Genomic DNA, 18227 nt, shown 5'->3' on the forward strand with positions numbered 1-18227 from the left:
CTGTAATATTAAATGTTTTTTAATGAAATTCATTCTCAAAGAAAGGGCATCAAATGCATGGCATCACCATATAAAACAATAAAATGTATTGTTATTCATTAGAAAACATACTAAAACCCCGATATAGACTAATAAGCATAACTGTTCTGTAACGTTATCTAAACATTTGTGAATTATCGTATCTTCAATAATAAAAGAGAATGGATGTTTGAAATCTATGCTGATGCTTTATTGGACACAATATAATTGGAGCTACTAAATTTAACACAAATACGCTATGGATAGAAATATTATGCACCGTGTAGCGATGTTTTTAAACTTTCAATCAGAATTTTAATTAAAAATGAAGCGAAGGTTTTGCGTTTTACAGATGTAACTATCGAAAATATTAACGCATAAAATTGAATATTATATCTTTTATTATTCAAAAAAACATTTTGAAATAACTTATCTAATTAGTAGATTTTCCTTAACTTTAAAAATGTTTTTAAAAAATGTTATATAACTTTAAAAAATATCATTTTACGATGACATTCAGCCATTTTCATAGTTTTATCGGTTTTTATATCTTTAATGATTTTACTCCTTTCCAGCCATTGTGAAGATTAAGGAAAGAAATATTTTGTTTATTATCTCTACAGATTGCTAGAGAAATCATTGAGGAAAAGACAAGCAATTAGAAGATACATGACACTGAAATTTTCGTTTTTACCTCAACTATAATGCAACGTAACTTGATTACTTTAAAAAGTTTCATGTGTACAATAAACAATGAATGAAACAATGAAATCGGTATAATACTTTTAAAGTAACATAGCTTTAATGTCTATCCACTTGGCAATTGAAAATGCTTTGTTCATGGAGCAATGAACATATAATTATGCCTCAGAAATATATTTGAAATTGAATACAACAAGTATTACCAGAAAATTAGTTGGTCGTCAAAGCAGGCTTGTCGATAATAATGTATTTTTCCTAAATGATTTTGGCTCCGACAACTATTGCACTAATATTTAAAATAAGAAGTAAAATGTTCTATAAAGGAAATAGTAGAAAAAAGAAAGATTTTTCTGTTGCAAACTGGAAGAATTCTATTAATGTAGGATCTATTTTAATCGAATTTTCAAAACTCGGAAAAAACATAGGAAAATTCCTTTTTATTTAAAGTATAAATGAATATTTTTAGCATAATATTTTTAGGGAGCCTTTTTTATATAAATTACGTGATATATCACTCAGATTGTAATGAACGCTACAATCAAGTCAGGCAAATATAAGCTTCGAAAAAGAGCATCTTACGAGGCTTCATTCTAGAAGTTTGTATTACACTTACATATGAGAACAAAAACACAGGGTTTTCTTCTAAAGATTAGCATCTCAGATGGCCTCTATCTTCCTCAAAAGTTTCAACTTTTCGTTTTTAATCTGAAAAATGAGTCTTTGTAAATTTTTCAAAAAGACTAATCACTATAAAAAATTATTATCGCTTGCATTATCGGTAATAATGCAAGCGGTATTTCTTCGGTTTAATTTTAATTAAATTGCTTCAAAGTCCTAAAAATTATGAAAACTTTCAATATACGATGATTTCATATTATAATTATGTTTAATTATAGTTACCCGGAGCGAGTCCAGGTCGTTTATAAAATTATAAATTCATATTAATTTAATATGGAATTTTCTTGCATGAATAATAAGAAATCCGTTAACTGCCACAGTTAATTCAATAGACGAATTAACCTATCAAACCATTAACCAGATCAAAAATCACAATTCATAATGAATATTAATTCACAGCATTACATTAATGAAATGCATTCAGAACATTTAATCCTTTCGCTGCTATTGAATGCATTCAGTTCCAAAATTAGAGGCCCCAGACAGCAATGTGGGATAAACATATTTTCAGATTTACTGAATTGGGCTTATAGTCAAACTAATTTTTGTAATGTGAAAAACATGTTGTGACACTTTTGAATTTTTAAACCAAAAAATATATTTATAAAGAAAATCTAGATTTTGTTAAACAATTACGATATTTTCCTTTAGAAGTGTGTTTTGACGAATTAATTAGCAATTATTCCATAGATTTGCTGCTGCAGATTACATTACAGCTGCTGAAATTTAAAAAAAAATCAACGAAATTTTGTTTGCTCGTTGACCGAAATAAAATATTGCTCTCAAAAATGTTTTCAGAATTAAAAAAGAAATCAAATTCTCAAGATAGAATTCCGTGTAATAAGGCAGTTTCAATTTGAAATGTTATGCGATAAGAGATCGTGTAATATTCTGTCGTCGCCCAGCTATTACGCAAACACTTGAACCGTCTGCTATCGTTGGATGGTGTGAATTTGAACAGACAATAATTGATCGTTCACATTTGGAAATCCAATTAAAGTCTGCAAATATACAATGATTGGATAAATTCGTGTATATAGTTACTTTCTCGCCCGCAAAACATGCAAAGATAGTATTGTATTCATATTTAATTCAAAATTTTGACGAACTTCTACGTTTCAAACCGCTCCGATTCTAAAAATAAATTTCCGGAATGACGTTTGTATGTGTATTAAAAATCGTATGTGCTTAAAAAACACCGTAAAGAGTATATAAACAAAACTATTTTATGCTCTTTACACCAAATGTGGAAAATTTTTTATCAAATTTTGAATGAATCCATTCAAAGGTTTCGTTATTCGAGTACAAGTGAATACGATTTCTAGAAAACTTAGAGAAAGACAAAAGTTTCATACACAAATTGAGTATCTAAAATATAGATCCTGACCAACTCCGTCAAGGGATTTATCCTCTGCGTGTCTTTACTTTTAAATGCATGCAAACGGGTAATTTAAAAATTACCAAATTGGTAAGCATCCTATTTTAGCATCTGAAACGTAGATATTTTCAAATTTTGAACCAAATCCGTCGAACAGCTGAACATCATCTATCGTTTTGCACTTTCGCATGTACGCGAACTGAATAATCCAAAAAGATAAGAACAAATTAATGAAATTTGTTAACATCTTGTGACTATAATTGAAGATAAATGTCAAATTGTAGTTTCAGTAGGTCAGTAAAAAGGTTTCTAAAATAGATATTCAATATGCGCGGTATTTAACCGAAATTAGAGATTAGTCGCCAAAAATGTTAGTTTTCTGCCATATTATATAACTATTATTCTCTAATGCCAAGAAAGGCCACATTTTTATGTGGGGGAGGGGAGGGAGAGATACCTTTTCTAAAGCGTATACTAAAAAGTTGAAGATGTATAGTTCTGCTGATTTATTGAATGAAATATGTTCATTAAAAAAATAATAAAGAAATACTATTATGCAATTTTCTTGAAAGCTACTCAAGAAAATTTCTTAAATAATTTATATCTTATTTTAAATATAAATAAGGTTTCTATTTATGTGTTTATATAAGGAAAAGGAAAACGCAATCAAAACTTATTCTTGAGAGTTAAAATATTTCATAAAAAAAGTATCAAAAATTGCTAGGTAACAATTCGTGAAAGCTATTTTACACAGAACGAATACAAATATCTCGGAAATTTAGTTTAGATTAGTTATTTTAATGTTCCGTTTTAGAGCAACACTAGGGGACGGACCACTTAATTTCGAACCGCGGTCAGATGACGAAAGTGACACCTGGGCTGGTACCCCCTCTCCAAAATTCTAAACCACGCCAGAGGAAAAGCGTATGGCCCCGACGGATTTAGAGAGCACCAGAACCGGCTTACACGACGGAGCTTTGGTGGAGTCGGGTCTCGAATCTGAAACCCTCTGGTTCCGAAGCCGATCCCTTATCACTAGGCCACCGCGGCCCCAAATGCCTTGTGAGACTGCATCATAAATTCCTTAAATCTATTTTTTTGTCCAATCTGGAGGGCAGATTGTTTAGATTTTCGATGGTTTTTGTTTGTATAAACATTCGGTCTGATAAAAAAACAGACATCTAAATTGCATTAAGCTTTGTTGCTAAAACAGTACCTATATGTTTAATTTTCCAATCACAATACACTGTACATGCAAAAATATTGAGCAATGTTAATAATTCAATATTCAATATTCAGAATTATAAAATATAGCTGAAATATTAAAGAACTTTGTACTATTTGAGAAGCGCTAATCACGCCAATAAATATGATGTTATGAAGTCATCCTCAAATGGATATTTTGGAGGAACCGGATCTTGCATCCAAATAGACCAATCCCCAAGTCAAGCATTTCTTTAATCACAATGGATATCATTACACGCTTTTTATTTGAGTCCAAAAATGTATAAATGCAAAATATTAGAAGTGAAATAATCGGTATTCTCTGAAATTTCCAACATTACTGCGAGTCACGGGAGAAAACCATTTTTTCACAAAATGTCGTACATTTTGCAATCGTTTCTAAAGTATTCTTGAAATAAATGATTCGATGATTGCAAAACCGAATCTTTTTAAAAACATTTTTATAATAGAACGATCGACTTTCAGTAAATATGCAATATTAGCATTAATACTAACAAATTTATTTCGTATTTCAAATAAGCACTTAAAAAAAACGTTTATGTAAGTTTGTTCAAATAATTATCTAAATATGTTCAAAAATTGATAAAAATGGTGACAATTCTTACAAAACAATAAATAAAGTTTTTTAACTTCGAAATAACTAAATATTAATCTAAATTCAAATCCCCTTAATGCAGTAACGACAGGTTTTTAATGCAATAAAATTATATGTAATTATATAATATTTGGCATTAATTGAATTATTATAAAAATTATTTTTTTCTGTAAGTGCATTATTATTTAAGTAATTTTTACCCCTTAAACTTCTAATGTCCTTTTCGTGATAAATATGAAAAATGAATTCAAAATTACAGTTTTAGAAGCGATAATACTTTACGAATTTATCATAAAATTAGAATTTTTTTTTGAAGAATAGACATATTTAGTTCGCTAATAAATCGAAAAACAATTTATAGTAATAAAATACAATGAATGCCCAAAGAAGTGATTGCGTTATTAGAAGGTAATTAGGATCGTTAGCTACTTAAAAAGATCCAAGACTTTCAAATCACATTTTAAAGATAGTTTTGGAAAAAATGCAAATACATTATTTTTTAGAATAAGAAAGTTTTAGAAAATAAGAAAACTTTTTATGCGACCAATAGTCCAATTAGCGAACCCAAATGTCACAAACTATTCATTTATTTGTTAAGTTCAAAAACAAGCTAAGGAGTATCGTCAAAAACAATTAAAATGTTAGCGAATACAATATTTCTGGTAAGTTTTAATTTGAATTTTGATTAAATTAAATTTAAAATAATCATAATCATATTTGCAAACCAGCAAAATCATAAATAATTAGCGATTTAAAAAATTCATATCGTTAAGCTCTTTTCGTCTTACTAAAATATGTGTTTACTACAAAATATTAATGGATAGAACCTTTCATTTGAAGCTTCGAAATGTACCCTCCTTCATTTCAATAAAACATTTTATTCCTAACTTGTAATTTATAAAGAAATTTCAACGCACGCTGTAAAACAAAAAAAGCCTAATATTTTTTTTAATCGAATTTTTATACTAAATAAGTTTTATATGCTAACGATTTATTTGAAAATATGATACTGCATTGAAATTGGCTAATTAAATATTTTTAATCACTTTTAAATTGCTTATTCACAAATTACCATTCTCATTTGATTTCAACCAATAATCGTGATTTCTTGATAAATCTGAGATATGTGATCTAAAAATTTAGAAATACGAGATTTTGAATTTTATTTAAAAAGAAATGTTTTAGCGAACGAAATTCTATAAAACTGATTTTTTTGAGGAAACTATAGTTTTTATTCCAAGAAAAGAAAAGTCTCACTTTACTTAGCATTGTTAAAACTTCTACATATACTATCCAATTATTTCAACTAACGTTTAGAAACATTGATAAAAACTGCGTTTTTTCATAATTATATTTTTTTTAAATAAAAGTAATATATATTATTGTACAAAGAAAATAATATTTAGAATTTATAACAAATCATGAAGTTTATAATTTGTCAGATAGTTCTATTTAATGCAGCAATCGAATATAAAATTAGAAAAAAACTGTAGAATATACAAAATCTTTAAAAAAAGAAGAAACAATTATTTAAAAAGTCAATTTAATCTTTCTTAGTATAACGGTGAGCTAAATTTTACTTGACGGTCTAAACTCTTATTTGGAGAAAAGAAAAATAAAAGTCTCTAAGAATTTGTCTAATTATATGCAAATTAAAAATAAAAATTTATCAACTTAATTATTAATTACTTTTTGGTAAATAAATTTCAGCACATTGCTAAGAGGGACGCAAATAAGATTTCGACTGTTCCGCCTAACATATCAGTACTAATCCGACTGATAGAAGCAAATCATTTTATTTTTTACAAATGAACATTTTCTCAAATGCCGAATATGCTTTAAAACCGGATAAAAAGATTGAAGTTATATAATCTATTATTGCCTTATATATGAACATTTAAATTAATATCTTAAATTTTGAATTAAGTAAAATTTTTTATCTCATCTTAAAAATTAATAACAGTTTTGTAAGACGATTAATTTTTTAAATGCATAAATATATCAATTTTAATTTCAACGGTTATTGTAAAATAACAGATAAAATACCCGCCTTTACATTCAGAATATGAATTTTAAGCATAAATTTTATGATTTAAAATTTAAATAAATATCTGAAAAAATCCAATAATTACAAATAATTCATTACTATTCCTTAACTAAACCGCAAACATATCTTTGTCAATAAAAAACATTATTTTCTATAGTATAAAAATAATAATTTAATAGAAAAAAATCCACACTTACCTTATCCTCAAAAATTTAAGGTTTACTTTTTCCACTCGACAAAGTCTTGTCTGAAGAAAGGGTACAAAAATGAACTGACACACAATCTCTTATTACCACGACGGGCCACAGTTTAAAATTATGAAGTTGAGAAAAATGGGCACTCTATCTGCCGAGCCACCGCGGCGCTATTCCACACGTGCAACTCCAACTATCAGCGGAGCTTTAATGGGCAAATTTCGCCGCCGCTGCTGTTAACTCTTGCGCTATGGGCGCCGGAGACTCTTGTGAACGAATCCTGCCTTTTCCCGGGAAAACGGATCCGGAAAATGATTCCGGTGGGTGGTGGAGAGCCAACCTCGCCAAGAAGTGTCGCCAACTCTGGAGATAGGTTGCCAACATCTGGAGATATACGAGAACCAGAAAGATGGTCAAATCTCGAATCTGTCAACCGGAGAAGAAAGTGAAGAAGCATTTGGAAAGGATCATTCTTTATACAAAAATAAGTAAGCGGAAGAACTAGAAAGAACTCAGAACTTGGGGACAATCCTTCTTTTTTTACGATTTCTGTTTAAAATGTAGATCATTCCTTATTACTGATTTAGTCACTGGATGAAATAGTATTTGTAAGGGTTTGTTTGAATTTATGATATCGATTTTGGATTAAAAGCTTTAAATGCTTATATGAAGAGTTGAACTAAAGTAAAAGCTTGTAGGATCTTTGAAAAACATATTGTAAATTGCATAATTATTTAAAATATGGTTGCTAATCTAATGCAAATATGCAGAAACATATTGTTGAATATGAGAATAATTGGAAAATATAGTTATACAATTTTATTCGATTATATTTATTTTTTCAAACAACCTGTTTAAAAAAGTATTGGCTTACAGTCTAACATTTCAAAAGAAATTTGTACGCAAACATACGTTCTTTATTATTTTAAGCTCGATAAACATTATAAATTAAAGTGATAAATTTCTGAAACCGATATCAATTATAAATATAAAGTTTAAATTATACAAGTATATTACTTTTTTCTTTTATAATTTTATAGCAATGAAATTATTATGATTTAATTTGTTTTCGAGTTCGGAAACTTCACGAATTCCAGATATTAGCCCTTTCTATATGGTGAATAATTGGACTTGTAAATCATAGACATGATTCAAGATTTGAATAAATAGTCATTTTATTATAAAATTTGTCATTTACTTTACATCGTTTAACTGTGGAATCGTTTTGAACTCAGTAAAATTAAAAATTCAATATTATCGATATTTTGATTGGTTAAATATGTATCCAAGAAAATCTGGAATCTAAAAATGAATGACTTTAAAATAGTCGATTTCCCTCTATATATTCTACGCCAAATGCCTAAAACCTACAACCAGTATGTGGAAAAAAAAATTGTCAGCTCTTTTTTATTGAATTTTTTCTCAACGGGTGCCCAGTGTCATTGATCATCGAAATCAATTATTTTTAAAATATGTCTTAAAGGGTACACGTATATGCTTTGAGATAATCTTAACCCTCCAGCCATTTATCCAGCTATTTCCAAGCGTTGGCAATCAGTCTGTTTTGTATTGCATCCCGTGTTCTTCGCAGTTTAGAGAATTTATTTTTAAGATTACAGATTTTTAATATATCATATTATTATCATGTAACATATAATATCAGCTTACTTTGTTTGAAAAATATTTGAACTTATTTCCCCACCTCACATCTAAATAGTAATTTTAAAAAGTTACGCGGTTAAAGGGTTAACACAAAAAGTTTGCTAGTACTACTTCCTCTCATACTATATTAATTGCGAGTTAGTTTTTCAGCATCTTTTTCGTACAAACGCTGTTTTAGATCATGATACTACCTTTATCATGAATTCTTTATCTCAGCTGTCATTTCAGAATTGAACATATTTATAAGAACCAAATGTGTAGTCAAAGATAAATTATAGATAGAAATTTGGAGATTAGAAGAGACTTTAGAGATAAAATAAAGGTTAAAGTATTGCCTCTACCCTGACTTTGTTTCCAAGGTAAAAGGCGTAACTGAGAGGCGGATATACTTAATACCGGATACTATGTTTTGTGGCTAATCGCTTAAATTATAAACAACATTTTCACTCGACTCTCTTATAGAGGTGGAATACGAAATAAGTTTAAACCAAACTTTTTGTACCCATCAGAGATGTGAGAAATAAGGGCATTGTTTAGGAGGTTTAACATCTTTATATGAGGTACTTTCGTCAGTTGAAGTTTTGAAAGAAGCTTCACGTTTTGAAAATAATTTGAGCCGTCCAATCAAGCATTTTTATTTATGCCATGTTCAAAGTTATTAAATGTTCGCTTCAGACTAGGTGAAGGATTGACAACCTGCGTTTCTGGAGTGGCTCATTTATTGTAAAGTATGAGTTTTGTTTGTAAATAATATATATAAAGTAATAAAATATCGAATTAGAGCAAAAGAAAACTCCGAACATTATTTTTTGAAAAATGCTGTACATTTTCAGATATTCGCGTTTAACAATATGAATGTTAGTAGAATAACATCAGACCCATTGAATAGAAATACTTTTTCTTCAGAAATCAAGAAAACGGAATCTCATAAGAACGGATATATTTTTCTTATTTTTATGAAGTATATATCTTTAATTTTTCATTCATACAATTCAAATGTATTATAAAATGTTTAACCATCTGCTGTACTGTTTGATGGAAGAAATGCAATAATTTATATACATGAATCATTAAAATAATTAATTTTCATAATTATAAATGGAACTATAAAGTAATAAAAATAAATAAATTACTATATATTTCATTTTATTTCCATAACATAATGCAAAATTATTTTTACAAAAATCAAAAATAGAAAAACAATTGTAAACTCAATTTTTATATACTATTTTTCAATTCGAACTATTATTAACTTGTACCTTTGTAAAGATTGCTTTGATAAATATGATTCTAAAAATGATTCTTAATGAAAAGAAAAGTTTTAGACATCTGGACTATGAGAACGTTTCCGAACAGTGAATCCAGTTTCTAATACCGAAACAAGTTCAGCAGGAATCACTTGTCAACAGACTTTCAGTGGGCATTTCTCCCAATTATTTTGGCAACTTAGTATGTAAAAGCCCGAAGACCTTTCCTTCACTGTAGAAGTTGTTTCATTGCAAAGTGAGTTTCACAGCAAGTAAGCAGACAACAAGTGAAAAATGAAATGGTCTCTCTTCTTGAAGCATCAAATAAAGATAAGAAATTCCAATAAAGCATAGATTTCAATAAAATTTAATAAATAATTAATCAGAATGTTAAAAGGGAAATATTTTGATAAATAACTTCAAAATGAATTTAAAGGAGGAAAGAAACTTCGATATTGTTTGTGAGATATTATACATTGATTGGAATTGATATGAATAATTATTGTATTAAGTGTAAAATATGTAAATAAAAAAAGCCGCATCTAAGTTTAGTTCATCATAAATAACAATTAAATATACATTGTACAATTTAATACAAATGTTCGGACGAATACATAACTGCAAAAATATTTTTTCATAATAATCAGTTAAAATGAAATTGAATTCGTAAACTAAAGGAAATTAAAATGACTTGCTATCATCAATAAAAATGTAAATTATAAAATTATAATTAAAGTGTGAATAGATTCAAGAAATAATTTGGATATTGAGGTTAATTTTCGTTAGTTCATTTCTTTATTAGATTCAAGAAGGTTCCAATTCAAACTATTTAAAACGAATACACATTTTCTCATGAAAAACAAAAATATGTATGTAACATTTGATGCCACGATCAAGTGGGTAGTATTTCTTATGGGGCCATGACATGCTTTTTTTTTCTTTTTTTTTCTTTTTTTTTTGAAATTCACATTCCTTTGACGTCATATGTGATGTATAATTTGGGTAAATTTAGTTTTTTTTATCAGTTTTTTTTTTTTTTTTCATTTTAACATAGCCCCTTACATATGCGTGGCGTGATGCTTACGTATTTTATTATTTTATATCTTTGAAACCCACGAATGAAAGATGGCTTCTTTACAAGCCAAATATAAGATACCCATTTAATATATATTATAATGTCACTAAATACAATGCTAAGGGGCTGTGAAGATGAAAATGCTTTTAGCCCGTATATGTGACGAGGCCCTCTGGGAAATGTGCTTCGACCTGATACGCGATGTATTAAATTGTTCCAAACTAGAATTTGATTTTTAAGTAAAAAAAAAATATGTATACACTTCACCAAACCAAAAATCTGTTTTCTAGAAAATATAATTTTTTCTTTAGAAACATTACTCCTTAATATAATAAAGATATTTTTACCTCCACTTTTTTCTAATAATTACATCTTAAATATAGAGTGTCCCTATTAAAAAATTTTAAAGATATATCAAAGATTCGGGAAAAAGTCATTTTTGTAACAGTACAGAAGCTTTTTAAGCACACAAAATAATCACTAAATTCTGCCAACTATTTTAATAAAATTTTGAATAAAGTACCGAACAAAGGTATAATAGGATTGAAATTCTCAATTACATGAAAGCGCATTATGATATCAACACATGAGAGTGTATCGGTTAAGACGGCAAGTTCTTTGAATACCGACGAAAAATACTCCGAAGACCTGGTTGTGATACAGGGCCCCTACTTGCTAAGCTGTATAAAACTTAGAATGGTTTTTTTTTCTTGTAACTTAGTTGTTTCGCTACTATGAATTTATATTCTGTTAAACCCATATTATACACTTTAACCATACATCTTTTTCTTTTCTTGACAAAAAAATATCTTATAATAGTCATTCTTTGGATATACTATCTCATGTTTCTATATGTCTAACATTTTCTTAAAACTTATAAATGACCATTTGCGATTCCCCATAACTTTGTCCACGTCCTCTATGCATTATTTACGAATTATTAGTCATTCATCTGTCTATCAAGTCATGATTTCTCAACAGTATCATTAGAGACAATGCTATGATTTTGATATCAAGACAAAAACACTCCCATAATATTTTTCTAAAGTAACTTGCTAAATGAAGAATTTCAAAATCTCATTTTTTTTACAACTGCAGTCTATGCAAGCTTGAAAATATACAATAGCCCTGTTAAACTCTAATTATTCGAATCACTCTCCTTTTATATAATTAAAATCGTCTGCAGGTGGAGAATTTTTTTATTAAAAATTTTACAACTTCTTTACTTGCAGTATTTAAATGAGATTGTGGAACATTCTTTTCGAAATAATAATGTGGTAATAAATAGATGTGAAATTTATAAAATCATTGATATTTTAGATTCAGGATCGTCTGCAGATGGAAAATTTAGTTTAATTAAATTGCGCAATCTGTTTACTTTCAATATTTAAATGTAATTATGAAGCATTCGGTTCGAAATAATAATATAGTATTAAATAGATGTGTAATTTACAAACATATTGATATTTTAGCTTTATTTCTTATCGTTTTTAATTATTATACTAGAAGGCATCATCATATTACAAAAACTATTTCATTTTGAAATAAATAATTTTATTTTCTATATTCAGCAAATGAATGCCCCACACAAAATTGCATTTTAAACTAATCGTGATATTAATTATATAATAATTGGATTATTTAAACACTTCATGAAATGAAAGGCAACATTTTGAGTAATTTTAAGCAGTGAATACATCTTCAAAGTTTTCAAATTAAATTAACAGTGCTGTCATATTAAAATATTTCAAGTTAATATATATTTAGAACACTTTAACGTAAAAGTTTTAGCAATAATATTTGAAATTAAACGTCAGCAAACACTTTTGATGTAAACTCTATAAATTTATTCCCAAATGGTCTATAAGCTGTTTGATAAATTTAACTTCGAAGAATTAATAAAAATATATGTAGCCGAGTGAATGTAATGTTTTAAATCTTTCATTAGAAATAAATGAGAATAGAATTAATTTCGAGATTCTAAGCAAGATGTAATAAATTGCTTTGTTTATTTTATTGTCTTATTTAGAATTCAAATTAATTTTTCTCCAGTTGTCGTTTGTAGTCAATAATTAAGCTGGCTGTTAATAATGAAGTCTGTAAATTATAGCTATTATGTTTCGCTCGCATATTTAATCCTATTTGTAGAATTAATTTATTCATCAGTTTACGAAGACTGAGAAACATTCGATTGAAAAGTTGAATTCTTAGATGTTAACAAATAAACATTTAGATGGCAGTAATGTTATTTTCAACGATAAAATTTCCAAACATATTTCTAAATATTTGATCTCACACTTTATCAAAATATTCCAAAACTGTACATCAAAATATTTTTAATAATAGCTATAATTAGTATAATTTCAATTAAAAATGTTCTGGAGTTAAATTTAGGAATTGTGAATTTCAAAAATAATTACAGAATTGTGATATTCAATGCCTGTTAGAGAATAATTGATATTTTATAGTAAAAGTATAAAAAAGTGTTAATATAAAAGATATAACATTTAGTAACCATTAAAGTATATCGTTTATTTATAAGTTGATTTTTTAAGAAGATGATATCTATGTTTTAGGGTGTTTTTGTAATAAAGCCCTAGTATTGTACCGAGTCATAGATACCTCTAGATGATTAACTTAGTGGAAGCAACTAGGGTGTATAGTTATTCCATGTTATTGACGTTTACCATTAAAGTGCATTTCAAACTTTAAATTAAATCTTTATTCAATTTAACTATAATCGAAATATTATAAATTTCCTGCATTCATGACTTGGCATTTTACCTTAAGAAAGGACAATTTTACACCTTCTTACATTCAAATTGTTAGCTTTTTAATGAGACCAATTTTATTTTTAAATAATTTTTTTTCTAATTTTGACAAATTTTGTTAAAATGTAATTTTAGTAATAGTTTGCAAAATTCTTTTTTGCAATCGCTATAAATGTCAAAACAAATATATGCTTTCATGAAAATCTACATGCATGTAATTTCACCAAATTCGATTTAGTAATAATAAAAAACACTTCCATTGAACTTTAATTCTTAATTAAAATTTCCATCTTATTCTTGTATTAAGAGTAGGATATATCTAGGTTTCCATTCTATCTATGAGTTATAAGATATAAATCATTGTGAACTAGATGCTACAATTAATCCTATGAAACTAACTAAGGGGTATATAAAATAGAACTAAAAAAAATTATAGAATATTGGAATTGATTGTTAGGCTGCGATGTTTTGGGCGAAATTTTAAATATCTTCCTTTCCTCCGCAGTAGGTACAGAAATAAGAATTCTCAATTTCTTCCAACATAGTGTTATTGTAACTAAACCAGCATTCGGTGGATGGATTGTATTATGAAAACTCCAATAGATTCATTAACAGATAAGGATGTTTTATTTTATACGAAAACACGAATATATAATAGTAAAATACAATAGAAGTGTATGTACATAAGTATAACTGTAGCATAAGTGTAAACAGCAGTACACTCGATAAACAACTGTAACAATACAAAACACTCAGAGAAAACTCGCAGCATAGAAACTTCGCTTAACTGTTGAAGTTCCTTTATTTTCTCAACTGAATATGTTCAATAACTTTCTGTATGCATCCTAGTTTTAGTTTTAGTTTCCATGAAAAGGCAAAGATTGCCGAAAATTGAGTCCTAATAGTGTTATCAATAAGATTCTTGCAGTTTTTGGAACCTTCGATTTTATCACCATGGTCCTCATTAAACTATTTATCACCATTTTATCATGATAAAATTAAATGGTTGATTTTCTTTCATTTTCATTTTTAACATAAAGCTAAAACTTCGTCCGTTTTGAATGAAAATATTTATTTAGCACTTTTTTAAAATAATCATTCAGAAAACAAAATATTTAATATTTAACTGATCTGAAACTTTAAGGAATTTAAAATTTCTTTTCCTGGAGTCAAATTTTCTCAATATTATTTCAGATCTGTCTTTTAATAGCATTTATTCTATGTTATTTCATGAAATATATGCTTAGCAGAAACATCAATTTTACATGAGTTTCATTCATAATTATTCCTAAAAATAATACTGTTACGAATCTGTAATGCTGCTTCCCAGCATAGTTGGTTCCACCATCGAAAAGAATGTTTTACAGTCATCTGTACTGGACGGAGTCCGGTGTCGCGTCGGAGGTTTCAGAGCTTGGCGACTTGGCGACGAATTTGGCGACTTTGGCGCCAAAATAGATTATACCCGAAACATCGAGAATTTTCCCGTTCCGTCCAGTAGGAACCGAGATACGCCTCGAACGTTCCTGATTGGTCGAGAGGCGTCTAGCCCCGCCTCCTGAGACCTATAAAAGGAAGCGGCCGCAGCTGCTAGGGCAGAGTAATCGAAACCGACAGTAAAGAACTGGCCTTCCAGAGATAAGCGGAGCAGCGACGGAGTGAAGCTAGTGCTGAACTAAGCTGTGTGCTACTGTCTGTAGTAGAGTCTGTTGTATGCTGCTGTGTATGCTGTTGTATGCTACACGTCTCGGCTGAAGATAATCGTCTTCTGTGCTGTATATAGTTGTCGTCTTTGTGCTGTCCGGTGTGTCTTCGTGTAAATAAACGTCGTTGTTTTATTTTCTACTGCCGCCTGGTGATTGAGCTTTCTTCACACCATATAACCCCCACTATCCAAACGAACCCCGGAAATTTTTTAACAATACATATGATATGAACCACCCAAAATAGATCCTTTATGGGAATCGCCTATGCAAAATCTTCATTAAGTGGCACTTTCAGCTACAGATCTTGGGATTGTTAACCATAAGTGAGAATATTTATTTTAGGTTTATAGGAAACTTTCAACTAGAAACGGAAGTCACTTGTCTAGTAGGCATTTTGCTGATTATGATGGTAAGTCAAGAAGTAAAGAGACCTTTGCAATTTCTCTTCCCAAGGTTTGGTAACACTGCTAGTATCCAGCGCTGAATCAGTGTAGTCGGCAACACTTCTATTCGGTGTCACTCATATCCCCGCGTTAGTCGTTGGAGTGTAGCACACCGCTAAATATGGCAGATTCATTGTAGATCTGCTTCAAGTAGGAAATGAGGACAGTGATTCGCTTTTTGTTTACAGAAAGCGTTGAACCTGCGGAAATTATTTGTCGAATGCAAGCCAGTATAGTGTCAGCTGTGTATCCTGAAGCAAGATCTACGGATGGATAAAGCGCTTCAAACAGGGAAGAACTTCTTTATGTGACAACGAAATATCCGACAGGCCATCAACGTCACTTACTGAAGACAATTTAAGTTATTGAGGGTATGGTGTGGGAAAACAGACGAATCCAAGTAGACAAAGCGCCAATACTTTACATATCATAAGTGTATTCAGCAAGATTTCAGACCACATTTTATCCAACAAAAGGTTGAAACAATAAAAGAGGTGGGATTCGAAATGCTGGAATCCTAACACCTTCAATACCTGGTCCCAAGCGATTTTCATATATTTTGACTATTAAGAAAGCACCAAAAGGACGCAGATTTGCAACCGATAAAGAAATCATTGTGTGGTGCAAAACTGGTTACAGATACAATCGAAAAACTTTTTTCCCCGACGGAATCAAAAAGCTGGAAAAAGTGCGTTGACATTCAGGATGTATATGTAGAAATATAAGGTATGTAGTAATGTAATTTTCTATCATTAGAAATCATGACCTTTTTCTCAAATGTCCCCTTACTTTTTGACACTCCCTTGTATGCTGAACTTTTATTTCTAGGGAGGATGCAATATATGTCACAATTATTCGAATTGAATTATGACATTAAACGAAACAAACTTAGCTTAATATTACTTATATTAATGAAACCTTGCTTAATATTTTAACAACTAAATCTGAATTAAATTAAATAATATTACTTCGTCATATCATATAATGAAACAAAAATAAACGTTTACCAAATAGAAAACGTATAAATACATGATTTGGCAATTATGATATTATTTGAAAACATGTGCTTTAGCAAAATTTATTCCTGCCGCAATGGTACTCTCACTTATTTTTAAACTATATGTAAGATTTCATACTATTGTCCTATAAAAAAGGAAAAAAAATAAGGAAGTTATGAAATGCTCTTTAAATAAACATTTGCTTTAAATATTTAAAATGGGAAATTTGAATCTTGAACAATAAATAGTTCTTGAAGCGCACTAATTTTTGCTAGATTAAAACTATATAAATAATTGCAGCTTCAAAAGACATTTAATTTTACGAAAAATGAAGGCAACAAAATATTGTACATTTAAAGAATATGTTTCGAATAAACATTCACTTTAGGAATATAAAATGTGAAAATTGAAACCAGAACAATACATATTTGTTAAGATAATATTTACTTTACAGTTCTGAATAACATAAATCTAAATAAACATTTGAGGCATATCTAGTAAATATTAAATACGTCTGAAACCTCTTGAGAGAGAAGCAATTTGTTTCATACAATCAATGTTTTGTTTTTAAAAAGTCATTCTAGTAAATGCATAAATTCATTTCCTAGAAATATTTTGAAAACAAGTTTAAATTCGTCTACATATTAAAGATTAGCCATTTTTTTTATAAAATATCATAATTTATAAGAAAGTATACTGATGTAATTTCTTGTGAAAAAATTAATGAATAATATATCTTTTCCTTTTCATTTTATAAGTAAATTTATTGCATTATTATTATTAATATATATTATCTTATTTTATAAATAAATTATTATTTATTTTCTCTCATATATAAAATTAGTAAATTCATAAGTTAACAAATATTTGAAAAAAGGTGTTAAAATATAGTTCACATTTTCTCTATATGTTCTCGTTTTACCACTTGTGTTCTACCTTGCTTACATACTTTAATTTATATACTGTATAAAAAAGTATCATATGATTTAAATTTGTTACTACTACTATTATTGGGTGTAGAAATTTTCCAAATTTTTGAGGTAACATTCCTACAAAATTGAAGTATGCAGTAATATATATGTGTCATATGACTACTTTCATCCAATTCAAATACTTTCAACGCAAACAGGTTGTGCATTAATAGAAAGTATTCAAAGCTTCTTATAGCAGAAATGTAAGACGTATATATCTCCCCACTTTACTTCAAAGATCCTTTTTTAAATTTTGTATTTAAACTTATTAGATCCTTTTTTTTAATGAAGAAATTATTTAAAAGCTAAAAAAAAATTCTCAGAAGCAGAAGTGACAAGATGGGGATCATGGGAGGAAATGGTAGAAGGAAATATGCAATTCACACTTAAATTTTAGTATAATCGATGGCAAAAAGTTAAGTTAAAGAATATTATTACTTCAAAGAAAATTAATTTCAAATAAAAATATCTATATGTATGCATATTTTCCCAAGAAT

General features: G+C 28.5%; 1 protein-coding gene across 1 annotated transcript in view; it reads right to left on the reverse strand.

The window, feature by feature from the left end:
- Positions 1–7142, reverse strand: part of LOC129963438 (teneurin-m-like) — a 618667-nt gene extending 611525 nt beyond the window's left edge. The window contains exon 1 of the mRNA XM_056077801.1: positions 6861–7142. The gene's annotated coding sequence lies outside the window, so the exon portion shown is untranslated. The remainder of the gene's footprint in view (positions 1–6860) is intronic.
- Between the last annotated feature and the right edge of the window lie 11085 nt (positions 7143–18227).

Source organism: Argiope bruennichi, chromosome 3 (genome assembly GCF_947563725.1).
Source record: "Argiope bruennichi chromosome 3, qqArgBrue1.1, whole genome shotgun sequence".
Classification (NCBI taxonomy): domain Eukaryota; kingdom Metazoa; phylum Arthropoda; class Arachnida; order Araneae; family Araneidae; genus Argiope; species Argiope bruennichi.